Raw genomic sequence first — 13,213 nt, 5'->3', positions numbered from 1 at the left:
GTCACACAGACACACACGCGTGTCTACGTCACTATCAGCTGGGTGAGAGAACGAGCGGCACCACGACCCATGAATATCCTGTATTATTGTATTGGTGTAGATGGGGACGGGGATGCAGAGAAGAGCAGAGAGGAGAAGAGATAATCCACGTAGCAGAAGAGACTCAGATCAAATGGAACGCTAATTCATTAGAATTATATTGGTCACGAAACGGATTCTCTTTTGGCATTTTAAATCATATTAAAGTTTATTTGGTCGTTTACACAGATTAGCAGATAAAGCAGGTGTTGTGTTACCAGCTCCAACAGTGGAGTAGAATGTCACTACAACACAATATGTCAATACAAAACAATACACAATAATTCACAAATCAAGAAATATCAGGATGAATCCAATTACAATCCAAGCAGCACTGTGTCAGTAATCCAATGGCAATCTGTGTGCAGGTTATATACCGTGCCTATAGTGAAAGTCTACACACCCCTTGCAGTCTTCACATTTTGCTGCTTTAAAATGTAAATGTAAAAAAAAAAAATGACTCCACATTTTCCAAGTGAAAGTAAAATGATAAAACATTTTCCAAATAAATAAAATATGAAAATGTCTTGATTGCATATGTCTTCACGCCCCACAGTTCATACTTTGTGGAAGCACCTATGGAAGCCAATACAGCTGTTAGTCATTTTGAATAAGATTCTACCAACTCTTAGGGAAACATATATCCATTGTTTTTGTCCCGAATTGCTCAAGCTCAGTACATTTGATTGGTAATCATTGATACACAGCAATATTCAAACATTGTCTCGGATTTTCAAACACATTTAAGTCAATACCGAGACGGGATCAGTCAGGAACCCTCAACACCTCTCGGAAAGCCATTCTGCTGTGTATTTGGCATTGAGGACTGTTTTACCAAAACTTCACAAACACATCAAATTTTACAAATTTAAATTTACAATGTGTGTAATACATGAAAAAATAAAACTCAGGGTTAGGTATTCAGATGTCTGAGGCAGGGTTTCCTCTAACGTTTTACCTGGGCTTTGTTCCTTTTCATATTTATTTTGATCCTGACAAACTTAACAGTCCCTGCTGGTGACAAGCATACCCATAACATGATGCTGCCGCCACCAGACTTGACAATAGATAGGTTTTCACTCTGTGTTGTGTTTTATTAGATTTGACACAAACAAGTAGTGTTTAACTCAGGCCAAAAAAAGTTCATTTCTTTGCCGTGTTGTCTTGCAGTATTAGTCAACGGTCTTGTTGTAAACAGAATGAATGATTCTGAGTGTATATTTTTTTAAACACAGGCTTCATTCTTTTCACTTTGTCATACAGGCCAGTAATGTGGAGTGAATGCAATATTGTTGATCCTTTGTATTTTTCAAGTATTGTGGTTGCAGCATCATGTTATGGGTATGCTTGTCACCGTCAAGGACTGGGGAGTTTGTCAGGATCAAAATAAATATGAAAGGAACAAAGCCCAGGTAAAACGTTAGAGGACTACAGACTTCTGGAAATCACTGCGATAGTGTTTAATTTTTCAGTAGGACAATTGTTCTACCTGTGGCTATGGAACCCTGACCTGTTCACCGGACGTGCTACCTTGTCCCAGACCTGCTGTTTTCAACTCTCTAGAGACAGCAGGAGCGGTAGAGATACTCTGAATGATCGGATATGAAAAGCCAACTGACATTTACTCCTGAGGTACTGACCTGTTGCATCCTCTACAACCACTGTGATTATTACTATTTGACCCTGCTGGTCATCTATGAACGTTTGAACATCTTGGCCATGTTCTGTTATAATCTCCACCCGGCACAGCCAGAAGAGGACTGGCCACCCCTCATAGCCTGGTTCCTCTCTAGGTTTCTTCCTAGGTTCTGGCCTAGGAAATATATAAAGTAAATATATACAGAACGCACCCACTTGTCTTACCAGAGTGTGTTGTTCTATCTTGCTGGTGCAGCGAATATCCATGTCATCATTCAGCCAGGTTTCCGTGAACATAAGATATTACAGTTTTTGATGTCCCATTGGTAGGATATTCGTGATCGTACCTCGTCTAATTCATTGTCCAATGATTGCACGTTGGTGAGTAATATTGATGGTAACGGCAGCTTTCCCAGTCGCCTTCTGTGGATCCTTACGAGGCACCCTGCTCTGTGTCCTCTGTACCTGCGTCTCTTCCTCTTGCAAATAACTGGGATGTTGGCCTCGTCGGGTGTTCGGAGAATGTCCTGTACGTCCTTTCTGCTTGTTGATGAAAAATCGTTGTCTAATCCGAGATGAGTGATCGCTGTCCTGATATCCAGAAGCTCTTTTTTTGCCGTAAGATACGGTGGCAGAAACATTATGTACAAAATAATTTACAAATAACGCGAAAAACCTAAACATAATAGCACTACTGGCCCGTAGAACTGCGACCATTTTCAGAGTGATATCTAACCTACAGTACTATGAATCTAAAATATATGGATACATACAGTTTACAGTGGCTTGCAAAAGTATTCACCCCCTTTGGCATTTTTCCTACTTTGTTGTCTTACAACCTGGAATTAAAAGAGATTTTGGGGGGTTTTGTATCATTTCATTTACACAACATGCGTACCACTTTGAAGATGCAAAATATTTTTTCCTGGGAAACAAGAAATAAGAGAAAACTTGAGCGTGCATAACTATTCACCCCCCCCAAAGTCAATACTTTGTAGAGGCACCTTTTGCAGCAGTTACAGCTGAAAGTCTCTTGGGATATGTCTCTATAAGCTTGGCACATCTAGCCACTGGGATTTTTACACATTCTTCAAGGCAAAACTGCTCCAGCTCCTTCAAGTTGGATGGGTTCCGCTGGTGTACAGCAATCTTTAAGTCATACCACAGATTCTCATTTGGATTGAGGTCTGGGCTTTGACTAGGCCATTCCAAGACATTTAAATGTTTCCCCTTAAACCACTCAAGTGTTGCTTTAGCAGTATGCTTAGGGTCATTGTCCTGCTGGAAGGTAAACCTATGTCCCAGTCTCAAATTTCTGGAAGACTGAAACAGGTTTCCCTCAAGAATTTCCCTGTATTTAGCGCATTCCATCATTCCTTCAATTCTGACCAGTTTCCCAGTCCCTGCCGATGAAAACATCCCCACAGCATGATTCTGCCACCATCATGCTTCACTGTGGGGATGGTGTTCTCAGGGTGATGAGAAGTGTTGGGTTTGCACCAGACATAGCGTTTTCCTTGATGGCCAAAACGTTCAACTTTTGTCTCATCTGACCAGAGTACCTTCATCCATATGTTTAGGGAGTCTCCAAACGTGTTTGATTATATTTTTCTTTAAGCAATGGCTTTTTTTTCTGGCCACTCTTCCGTAAAGCCCAGCTCTGTGGAGTGTACGGCTTAAAGTGGTAATATGGACAGATACTCCAATCTCCGCTGTGGAGCTATGCAGCTCCTTCAGGGTTATCTTTTGTCTCTTTTTTGCCTCTCTGATTAAAGCCCTCCTTGCCTAGTCCTTGCTTGACCTCTCTTGGGTAGGGGGATCACGTCCGGATGAAAAGCTTGCCCAGAGTAAACTGCCTGCTACTCAGGCCCAGATGCTAGGATATGCATAGTATTAGTATATTTGGATGGACAACACTCTGAAGTTTCTAAAACTGTTTGAATGATGTCTGTGAGTATAACAGAACTCAAATGGCAGAAAACCTGAGAAAAAATCCGACCAGGAAATGGGAAATCTGAGGTTTGTAGTTTTTCAACTCTTTGCTTATCCAAGATACAGTGGAAATGGGGTCATATTGCACTTCCTAAGGCTTCCACTAGATGTCAACAGTCTTTAGAACCTTGTTTGAGGCTTCTACTGTGAAGTGGGGGCGAATGAGATGGGAATGAGTCAGAAATCTGCCAGAGAGCCACGAGCTGACCAGGCGCGTTCACGTCAGAGAGTTAGCTTGCGTTCCATTGCATTTCTGAAAACAAAGGAATTCTCCGGTTGGAACATTATTCAAGATTTATGATAAAAACATCCTAAAGATTGATTCTATACATCGTTTGACACGTTTCTACGGACTGTAACGGAACTTTTTGACTTCGTCTGCACCCAGTGATCGCGCGTCATGAATTATGATTACCGGGCTATTAACGCGCTAACAAAAAGGAGGTATTTGGACATAAATGATGGACATTATCAAACAAAAAGGAGGTATTTGGACATAAATTATGGACATTATCAAACAAAAAGGAGGTATTTGGACATAAATTATGGACATTATCAAACAAAACAGACATTTATTGTGGAACTGGGATTCCTGGGAGTGCATTCTGATGAAGATGATCAAAGGTAAGTGAATATTTATAATGTTATTCTGACATCTGTTGACCACACAACATGGCGGATATCTCTTTGGGTTGTTTTGGTCTCTGAGCGCTGTACTCAGATTATTGCATGGTGTGCTTTTTCCGTAAAGTTGTTTTGAAATCTGACACAGCGGTTGCATTAAGGAGAAGTGGATCTAAAATTTCATGCATAACAGTTGTATCTTTTAGCAATGTTTATTATGAGTATTTGTGTAAATTGATGTGGCTCTCTGCAAAATCACCAGATGTTTTGGAACTACTGAACATAACGCGCCAATGTAAACTCAGATTTTAGGATATAAATATGAACTTCACCGAACAAAACATACATGTATTGTGTAACATGAAGTCCTATGAGTGTCATCTGATGAAGATCATCAAAGGTCAGTGATTAATTGTATCTTTATTTCTGCTTTTTGTGACTCCTCTCTTTGGCTGTAAAAATGGCTGTGTTTTTCTGTGACTTGGCTCTGACCTAACATAATCGTTTGGTGTGCTTTCGTCGTAAAGCCTTTTTGAAATCGGACACTGTGGCTGGATTTACAACAAGTGTATCTTTAAAATGGTGTAAAATACTTGTATGTTTGAGGAATTTTAATGATGGGATTTCTGTTGTTTTGAATTTGGCGCCCTGCAGTTTCACTGGCTGTTGACGAGGTGAGACACTACCGTCCCACATACCCTATTAATAGTTTTGGTTTTCTGCCAAGAGAGGTTAACCTCTCTTGGCAGGTTTGTTGTGGAGCCATATTCTCTCTTTATAACCCAACCCAGATCTTTACTTCTCCACAACTTTGTCCCTGACCTGTTTGGAGAGCTCCTTGATGGTGCCCCTTGCTTAGTGGTGTTGCAGACTCTGGGGCCTTTCAGAACAGGTGTATATATACTGAGGTCACGTGACAGATCATGTGACACTTAGATTGCACACAGGTGGACTTTATTTAAGTAATTATGTGACTTCTGAAGGTAATTGGTTGCACCATATCTTATTTAGGGGCATCATAGCAAAGGGGGTGAATACATATGCACGCACCACTTTTCTGTTTTTTATTTTAATGAATTATTTTAAACAAGTCATTTTTTTCATTTCACTTCACCAATTTGGACTATTTTGTGTATGTCCATTACATGAAATACAAATAAAAATCCATTTAAATTACAGGTTGTAATGCAACAAACTAGGAAAAATGCCAAGGGGAATGAATACTTTTGCGAGGCACTGTACTTCTCCAAACTACTTAGTTGAAAGACCTACAATAAATATGATGAATTTCTCTATTCTCTTTGTTCCATTCATTCCCTTTGTTTCATTCATTCTCTTTGTTCCATTCATTCCCGTGTGGTGGTCCCGTGGTCCCGTGTGGCTCAGTTGGTAGAGCATGGCGCTTGCAACGCCAGGGTTGTGGGTTCATTCCCCACGGGGGGACCAGGATGAATATGTATGAACTTTCCAATTTGTAAGTCGCTCTGGATAAGAGCGTCTGCTAAATGACTTAAATGTAAATGTAAAATTCCCTTTGTTCCATTCATTCCCTTTGTTTCATTCATTCTCTTTGTTTCATTCATTCTCTTTGTTTCATTCATTCTCTTTGTTTCATTCATTCCCTTTGTTTCATTCATTCTCTTTGTTCCATTCATTCCCTTTGTTCCATTCATTCCCTTTGTTTCATTCATTCTCTTTGTTTCATTCATTCTCTTTGTTTAATTTATTCCCTTTGTTTCATTCATTCTCTTTGTTTCATTCATTCTCTTTGTTTCATTCGTTCTCTTTGTTTCATTCATTCTCTTTGTTTCATTCATTCTCTGTTTCATTCATTCAATTTGTTTTATTTAATTCACTTTGTTTCATTCATTCTCTTTGTTTCATTCATTCTCTTTGTTTCATTCATTCTCTTTGTTTCATTCATTCTCTTTGTTTCCTTCATTCTCTTTGTTTCATTCATTTCGTGACTGTCTATTTCATCCCAAATTGAATCTGGGATAAATCTACTGTAACATCTAGTGATTTTGTATGACTGTGTAGTCTATGTGGAAATCAATAAGTACTTGTTCAGAAAAAGTGTGACTGCTCTGGAAATCATGTTCTGCTTCTGCCAACCTGACAGAGATGCAGAGACACACACACACACACACACACACACACACACACACACACACACACACACACACACACACACACACACACACACACACACACACACACACACACACACACACACACACACACACACACACACACACACGCACGCACACAGAGCTCTATCTGCAGTGAGCTACTGGGGGTGAACAACCATTTCAGTTAAATTACATCAGATCTAATTTAGCCAGATATCTCTGAATGTGTGGAATATAATACAGAAGAAGAATACTATAAAAGTGAGGGGAAATGGTCCCTGATTCCACCATCTTTTAGTTGTGAAAATCCATTGTGATGCGTACAAAGCTCTCCCTCGCCCTCCATTTGGCAAATCTGACCATAAATCTATCCTCCTGATTCCTGCTTACAAGCAAAAACTAAAGCAGGAAGCACCAGTGACTCGGTCTGTAAGAAAGTGGTCAAATGAAGCATATGCTAAACTACAGGACTGTTTTGCTAGCACAGAATGGAACATGTTCCGAGATGATTCCAATGGCATTGAGTATTACACCACATCAGGCACTGGCTTCATCAATAAGTACATCGAGTACGTCGTCCCCACAGTGACTGTACGTACATACCCCAACCAGAAGCCATGGATTACAGGCAACATCCGCACACTTAGCTAAAGGGTAGAGCTGCTGCTTTCAAGGAGCGGGACTATAACCCGGAAAATTATAAGAAATCCTGCTATGCCCTCTGACGAACCATCAAACAGGCAACGCGTCAATACAGGGCTAAGATTGAATCGTACTACACCAGCTCCAACGCTCGTCTTATGTGGCAGGGCTTGCAAACTATTACAGACTACAAAGGGAAGCACAGCCGCGAGCTGCCCAGTGACACGAGCGTACCAGACAAGCTAAATAATTTCTATGCTTGCTTCGAGGCAAGCAACACTGAGGCACGCATGAGAGCATCAGCTGTTCCGCACGACTGTGTGATCACGCTCTCCGTAGCAGAAGTGAGTAAGACCTTTAAACAGGTCAACATACACAAGGCTGCGGGCCAGACGGATTACCAGGACGTGTGCTCCGAGCATGTGCTGACCAACTGGCAGGTGTCTTCACTGACATTTTCAACATGTCCCTGCTTGAGTCTGTAATACCAACATGTTTCAAGCAGACCACCATAGTCCCTGTGCCCAAGACCACGAAGGTAACCTGCCTAAATGACTACTGTCATGATGTTGGCCTGTTGGGGAAGGTTTATGACCCCCATAAATACCTTCCCCCCCCGTTTTGTCTCGCTCTACTCTATAGAGTTGACTCTTGAAAAGCCCTTTGTTAACATAGAGAGTCTGGGAACATCAAAAGGTGGGGGAAGGGAACCATATTTCGGTAATCCAACCAGCTGAAAATATGCGTTGGTACTTAGAGAATATGATGTCAGATCAGTTGGCGTCTGAGACATTACTGATGACAGGACGACATAAACTGTATAACACATTCTAGTTATCAGATTCACATGGAATTGTTGTGCAATTTAAATGTTTAAATATGAAACTATTTGTGAAAAGATGAAATGTAATTTTCAGCTTCTTAATGAGAGAACGGTTTGTCATAAGAACACCACTCTGCCCAAGTGAACAGACATGGGTTGTAAACTATGAAACACGCCCTTCTTTCACCACTATATAAACCCGTTGACAAAAATTAAACTTCCTGTTCCAAGGACGTGCCAACTTGCAGTCCCTGCATTAAAAGGACAAGATCACCAACAGAACTAAGCCAACCTCATCGTGAGCTCTGGTTGAACGACAAGAACGTAACGAAATTAGCATCGAATCTCAACGTGAAGGTGACGACCTACACGCCGAAGGATGAATTTCGACTATACGAGCCAGAATATAGCATGAGCTTAAAAGTATGGCAACTTGGTATGAACTTTGAACTCTTATTCACTAAAGAAGTGATACCCTCTCCACCCGCTAAACGTGGGCTAGGAGAGGACGGGCAGAGTATCCATTCTACCACGCTCCAGTTCACCACTAGACATTCTTCAGAGGACCAGAGATCCATGCTGGACCAACCCGCCTTCTATCTACGACCAATCTACCGAAGCGCAGCTCAGAGTAAATATTTATTGCATTTTCCTTTTTCAAATGGGCGGTTATTTAGAATGCATAAGATACTGTATTTATGAGAGCATAGCTGCCTACGGCCCGATAGAGAGACAAAATCTTTTTGTTCCTCAGTCTTCCCGCTCTTTCATTCAAAACCCAACCCTCTTTCTTTGTGTAACCAGCCGTCATATCTGTTCCGTCCGCTAGGGACGTTTTCCTTTATGACATCATTTGTAATCAATGTATGATCCATTCTGTGTATATGTAATTCTGTGTGATTATTTAGGTATTTAGTAAATAAATAATTAATCCAAATTTTGTATTGCTGATTCAACTTGTTAGCCAGGGTTCGTGAAGATAACCAAGAATTTACAACTTTCAGATGAGAGTGAATAAGGTGACGATTAAATATTGACTGCTATTGAGGTAAAAGATGACCAGGTCTTTAAGAGTTTATCCGGAATATAACAGCTCTATAAACATTATTTCGTGGTGCCCCGACTTTCTAGTTAATTACATTTACATGATTAGCTTAATCAGGTAATATTAATTACAGAGAAATGATTTTATGGAATAGCATGTCATATCACTTAATCCGGCATAGCCAAAGACACGACACTACAGACCCATAGAACTCACGTCCGTAGCTATGAAGTGCTTTGAAAGGCTGGTAATGGCTCACATCAACACCGTTATCCCAGAAACTCTAGACCCACTCCAATTTGCATACTGCCCAAACAAATAAACTTTGATTTGATTTACACTATAGTAAATGGTGGTATATTGCAATAATACATACAGTAATTCAATTCAATTCAATTTTATTTTATATAGCCCTTCGTACATCAGCTAATATCTCGAAGTGCTGTACAGACACCCAGCCTAAAACCCCAAACAGCTAGTAATGCAGGTGTAGAAGCACGGTGGCTAGGAAAAACTCCCTAGAAAGGCCAAAACCTAGGAAGAAACCTAGAGAGGAACCAGGCTATGAGGGGTGGCCAGTCCTCTTCTGGCTGTGCCGGGTGGAGATTATAACAGAACTATGCCAAGATGTTCAAAAATGTTCATAAGTGACAAGCATGGTCAAATAATAATCATGAATAATTTTCAGTTGGCTTTTCATAGCCGATCATCAAGAGTTGAAAAACAACAGGTCTGGGACAGGTGGCGGTTCCATAACCGCAGGCAGAACAGCTGAAACTGGAATAGCAGCAAGGCCAGGCGGACTGGGGACAGCAAGGAGTCACCACGGGCGGCAGTCCCGACGCATGGTCCTAGGGCCCAGGTCCTCCGAGAGAAAGAAAGAGAGAAGGAGAAAATTAGAGAGAGCCAAGATTTTCAAAATGTTCATAAAAGACAAGCATGGTCAAATAATAATCAGGAATAAATCTCAGTTGGCTTTTCATAGCCGATCATTAAGAGTTGAAAACAGCAGGTCTGGGACAGTTAGGGGTTCCGTAACCGCAGGCAGAACAGTTGAAACTGGAATAGCAGCAAGGCCAGGCGGACTGGGGACAGCAAGGTGTCATCATGCCCGGTAGTCCTGACATATGGTCCTAGGGCTCAGGTTCTCAGAGAGAAAGAGAGAACGAAAGAATTAGAGAGAGCATACTTAAATTCACACAGGACACTGGATAAGACAGGAGAAGTACTCCAGGTAACCAACTGACCCTAGCCCCCCGACACATAAACTACTGCAGCATAAATACTGGAGGCTGAGACAGGAGCGGTCAGGAGACACTGTGGCCCCATCCGAAGAAACCCCCGGACAGGGCCAAACAGGAAGGATATAACCCCACCCACTTTGCCAAAGCACAGCCCCCGCACCACTAGAGGGAAATCCTCAACCACCAACATTACAATCCGGAGACAAGGCCGAGTATAACCCACAAAGGTCTCCACCACAGCACAAACCAAGGGGGGGCGCCAACCCAGACAGGAAGATCACGTCAGTAACTCAACCCACTCAAGTGACGCACCCCTCCTAGGGACGGCATGAAAGAGCACCAGCAAGCCAGTGACTCAGCCCCTGTAACAGGGTTAGAGGCAGAGAATCCCAGTGGAGAGAGGGGAACCGGCCTGGCAGAGACAGCAAGGGCGGTTCGTTGCTCCAGAGCCTTTCCGTTCACCTTCACACTCCTGGGCCAGACTACACTCAATCATATGACCTACTGAAGAGATAAGTCTTCAGTAAAGACTTAAAGGTTGAGACCGAGTCTGCGTCTCTCACATGGGTAGGCAGACTATTCCATAAAAATGGAGATCTATAGGAGAAAGCCCTGCCTCCCGCTGTTTGCTTAGAAATTCTAGGGACAATTAGGAGGCCTGCGTCTTGTGACCGTAGCGTACGTATTGGTATGTACGGCAGGACCAACTCGGAAAGATAGGTAGGAGCAAGCCCATGTAACGCTTTATAGGTTAACAGTAAAACCTTGAAATCAGCCCTTGCCTTAACAGGAAGCCAGTGTAGGGAAGCTAGCACTGGAGTAATATGATCAAATTTCTTGGTTCTAGTCAGGATTCTAGCAGCCGTATTTAGCACTAACTGAAGTTTATTTAGTGCTTTATCCGGGTAGCCGGAAAGTAGAGCATTGCAGTAGTCTAACCTAGAAGTAACAAATGCATGGATTAATTTTTCTGCATCATTTTTGGACAGAAAATTTCTGATTTTTGCAATGTTACGTAGATGGAAAAAAGCTGTCCTTGAAACAGTCTTGATATGTTCGTCAAAAGAGAGATCAGGGTCAAGAGTAACGCCGAGGTCCTTCACAGTTTTATTTGAGACGACTTTACAACCATCAAGATTAATTGTCAGATTTAACAGAAGATCTCTTTGTTTCTTGGGACCTAGAACAAGCATCTCTGTTTTGTCCGAGTTTAAAAGTAGAACGTTTTCAGCCATCCACTTCCTTATGTCTGAAACACAGGCTTCTAGCGAGGGCAATTTTGGGGCTTCACCATGTTTCATTGAAATGTACAGCTGTGTGTCATCCGCATAGCAGTGAAAGTTAACATTATGTTTTCGAATAACATCCCCAAGAGGTAAAATATATAGTGAAAACAATAGTGGTCCTAAAACGGAACCTTGAGGAACACCGAAATGTACAGTTGATTTGTCAGAGGACAGACCATTCACAGAGACAAACTGATATCTTTCCGACAGGTAAGATCTAAACCAGGCCAGAACTTGTCCGTGTAGACCAATTTGGGTTTCCAGTCTCTCCAAAAGAATGTGGTGATCGATGGTGTCAAAGGCAGCACTAAGGTCTAGTAGCACGAGGACAGATGCAGAGCCTCGGTCTGACGCCATTAAAAGGTCATTTACCACCTTCACAAGTGCAGTCTCAGTGCTATGATGGGGTCTAAAACCAGACTGAAGCATTTCGTATACATTGTTTGTCTTCAGAAAGGCAGTGAGTTGCTGCGCAACAGCTTTTTCTAAAATTTTTGAGAGGAATGGAAGATTCGATATAGGCCGATAGTTTTTTATATTTTCCGGGTCAAGGTTTGGCTTTTTCAAGAGAGGCTTTATCACTGCCACTTTTAGTGAGTCTGGTACACATCCGGTGGATAGAGAGCTGTTTATTATGTTCAACATAGGAGGGCCAAGCACAGGAAGCAGCTCCTTCAGCAGTTTAGTAGGAATAGGATCCAGTATGCAGCTTGAAGGTTTAGAGGCCATGATTATTTTCATCATTGTGTCAAGAGATATAGTACTAAAACACTTAAGTGTCTCTCCCGATCCCAGGCCCTCGCAGAGCTGTGCGGATCCAGGACAGCTAAGCCCTGGAGGAATACGCAGATTCAAAGAGGAGTCCGTAATTTGCTTTCTAATGGTCATGATCTTTTCCTCAAAGAAGTTCATGAATTTATTACTGCTGAAGTGAAAGCCATCCTCTCTTGGGGAATGCTGCTTTTTAGTTAGTTTCGCAACAGTATCAAAAAGAAATTTTGGATTGTTCTTATTTTCCTCGATTAAGTTGGAAAAGTAGGATGATCGAGCAGCAGTGAGGGCTCTTCGGTACTGCACGGTACTGTCTTTCCAAGCTAGTCGGAAGACTTCCAGTTTGGTGTGGCGCCATTTCCGTTCCAATTTCCTGGAAGCTTGCTTCAAAGCTCGGGTATTTTCTGTATACCAGGGAGCTAGTTTCTTATGACAAATGTTTTTCGTTTTTAGGGGTGCAACTGCATCTAGGGTATTGCGCAAGGTTAAATTGAGTTCCTCAGTTAGGTGGTTAACTGATTTTTGTCCTCTGATGTCCTTGGGTAGGCAGAAGGAGTCTGGAAGGGCATCAAGGAATTTTTGTGTTGTCTGAGAATTTATAGCACGACTTTTGATGCTCCTTGGTTGGGGTCTGAGCAGATTATTTGTTGCGATTGCAAACGTAATAAAATGGTGGTCCGATAGTCCAGGATTATGTGGAAAAACATTAAGATCTACAACATTTATTCCATGGGACAAAACTAGGTCCAGAGTATGACTGTGGCAGTGAGTAGGTCCAGAGACATGTTGGACAAAACCCACTGAGTCGATGATGGCTCCGAAAGACTTTTGGAGTGGGTCTGTGGACTTCTCCATGTGAATATTAAAATCACCAAAAATTAGAATATGATCTGCTATGACTACAAGGTCTGATAGGAATTCAGGAAACTCAGAGAGGA

The sequence above is a fragment of the Salvelinus alpinus genome, chromosome 25, assembly GCF_045679555.1.
Source record: "Salvelinus alpinus chromosome 25, SLU_Salpinus.1, whole genome shotgun sequence".
NCBI classification, from domain to species: domain Eukaryota; kingdom Metazoa; phylum Chordata; class Actinopteri; order Salmoniformes; family Salmonidae; genus Salvelinus; species Salvelinus alpinus.
This window is presented reverse-complemented; position numbering follows the sequence as displayed.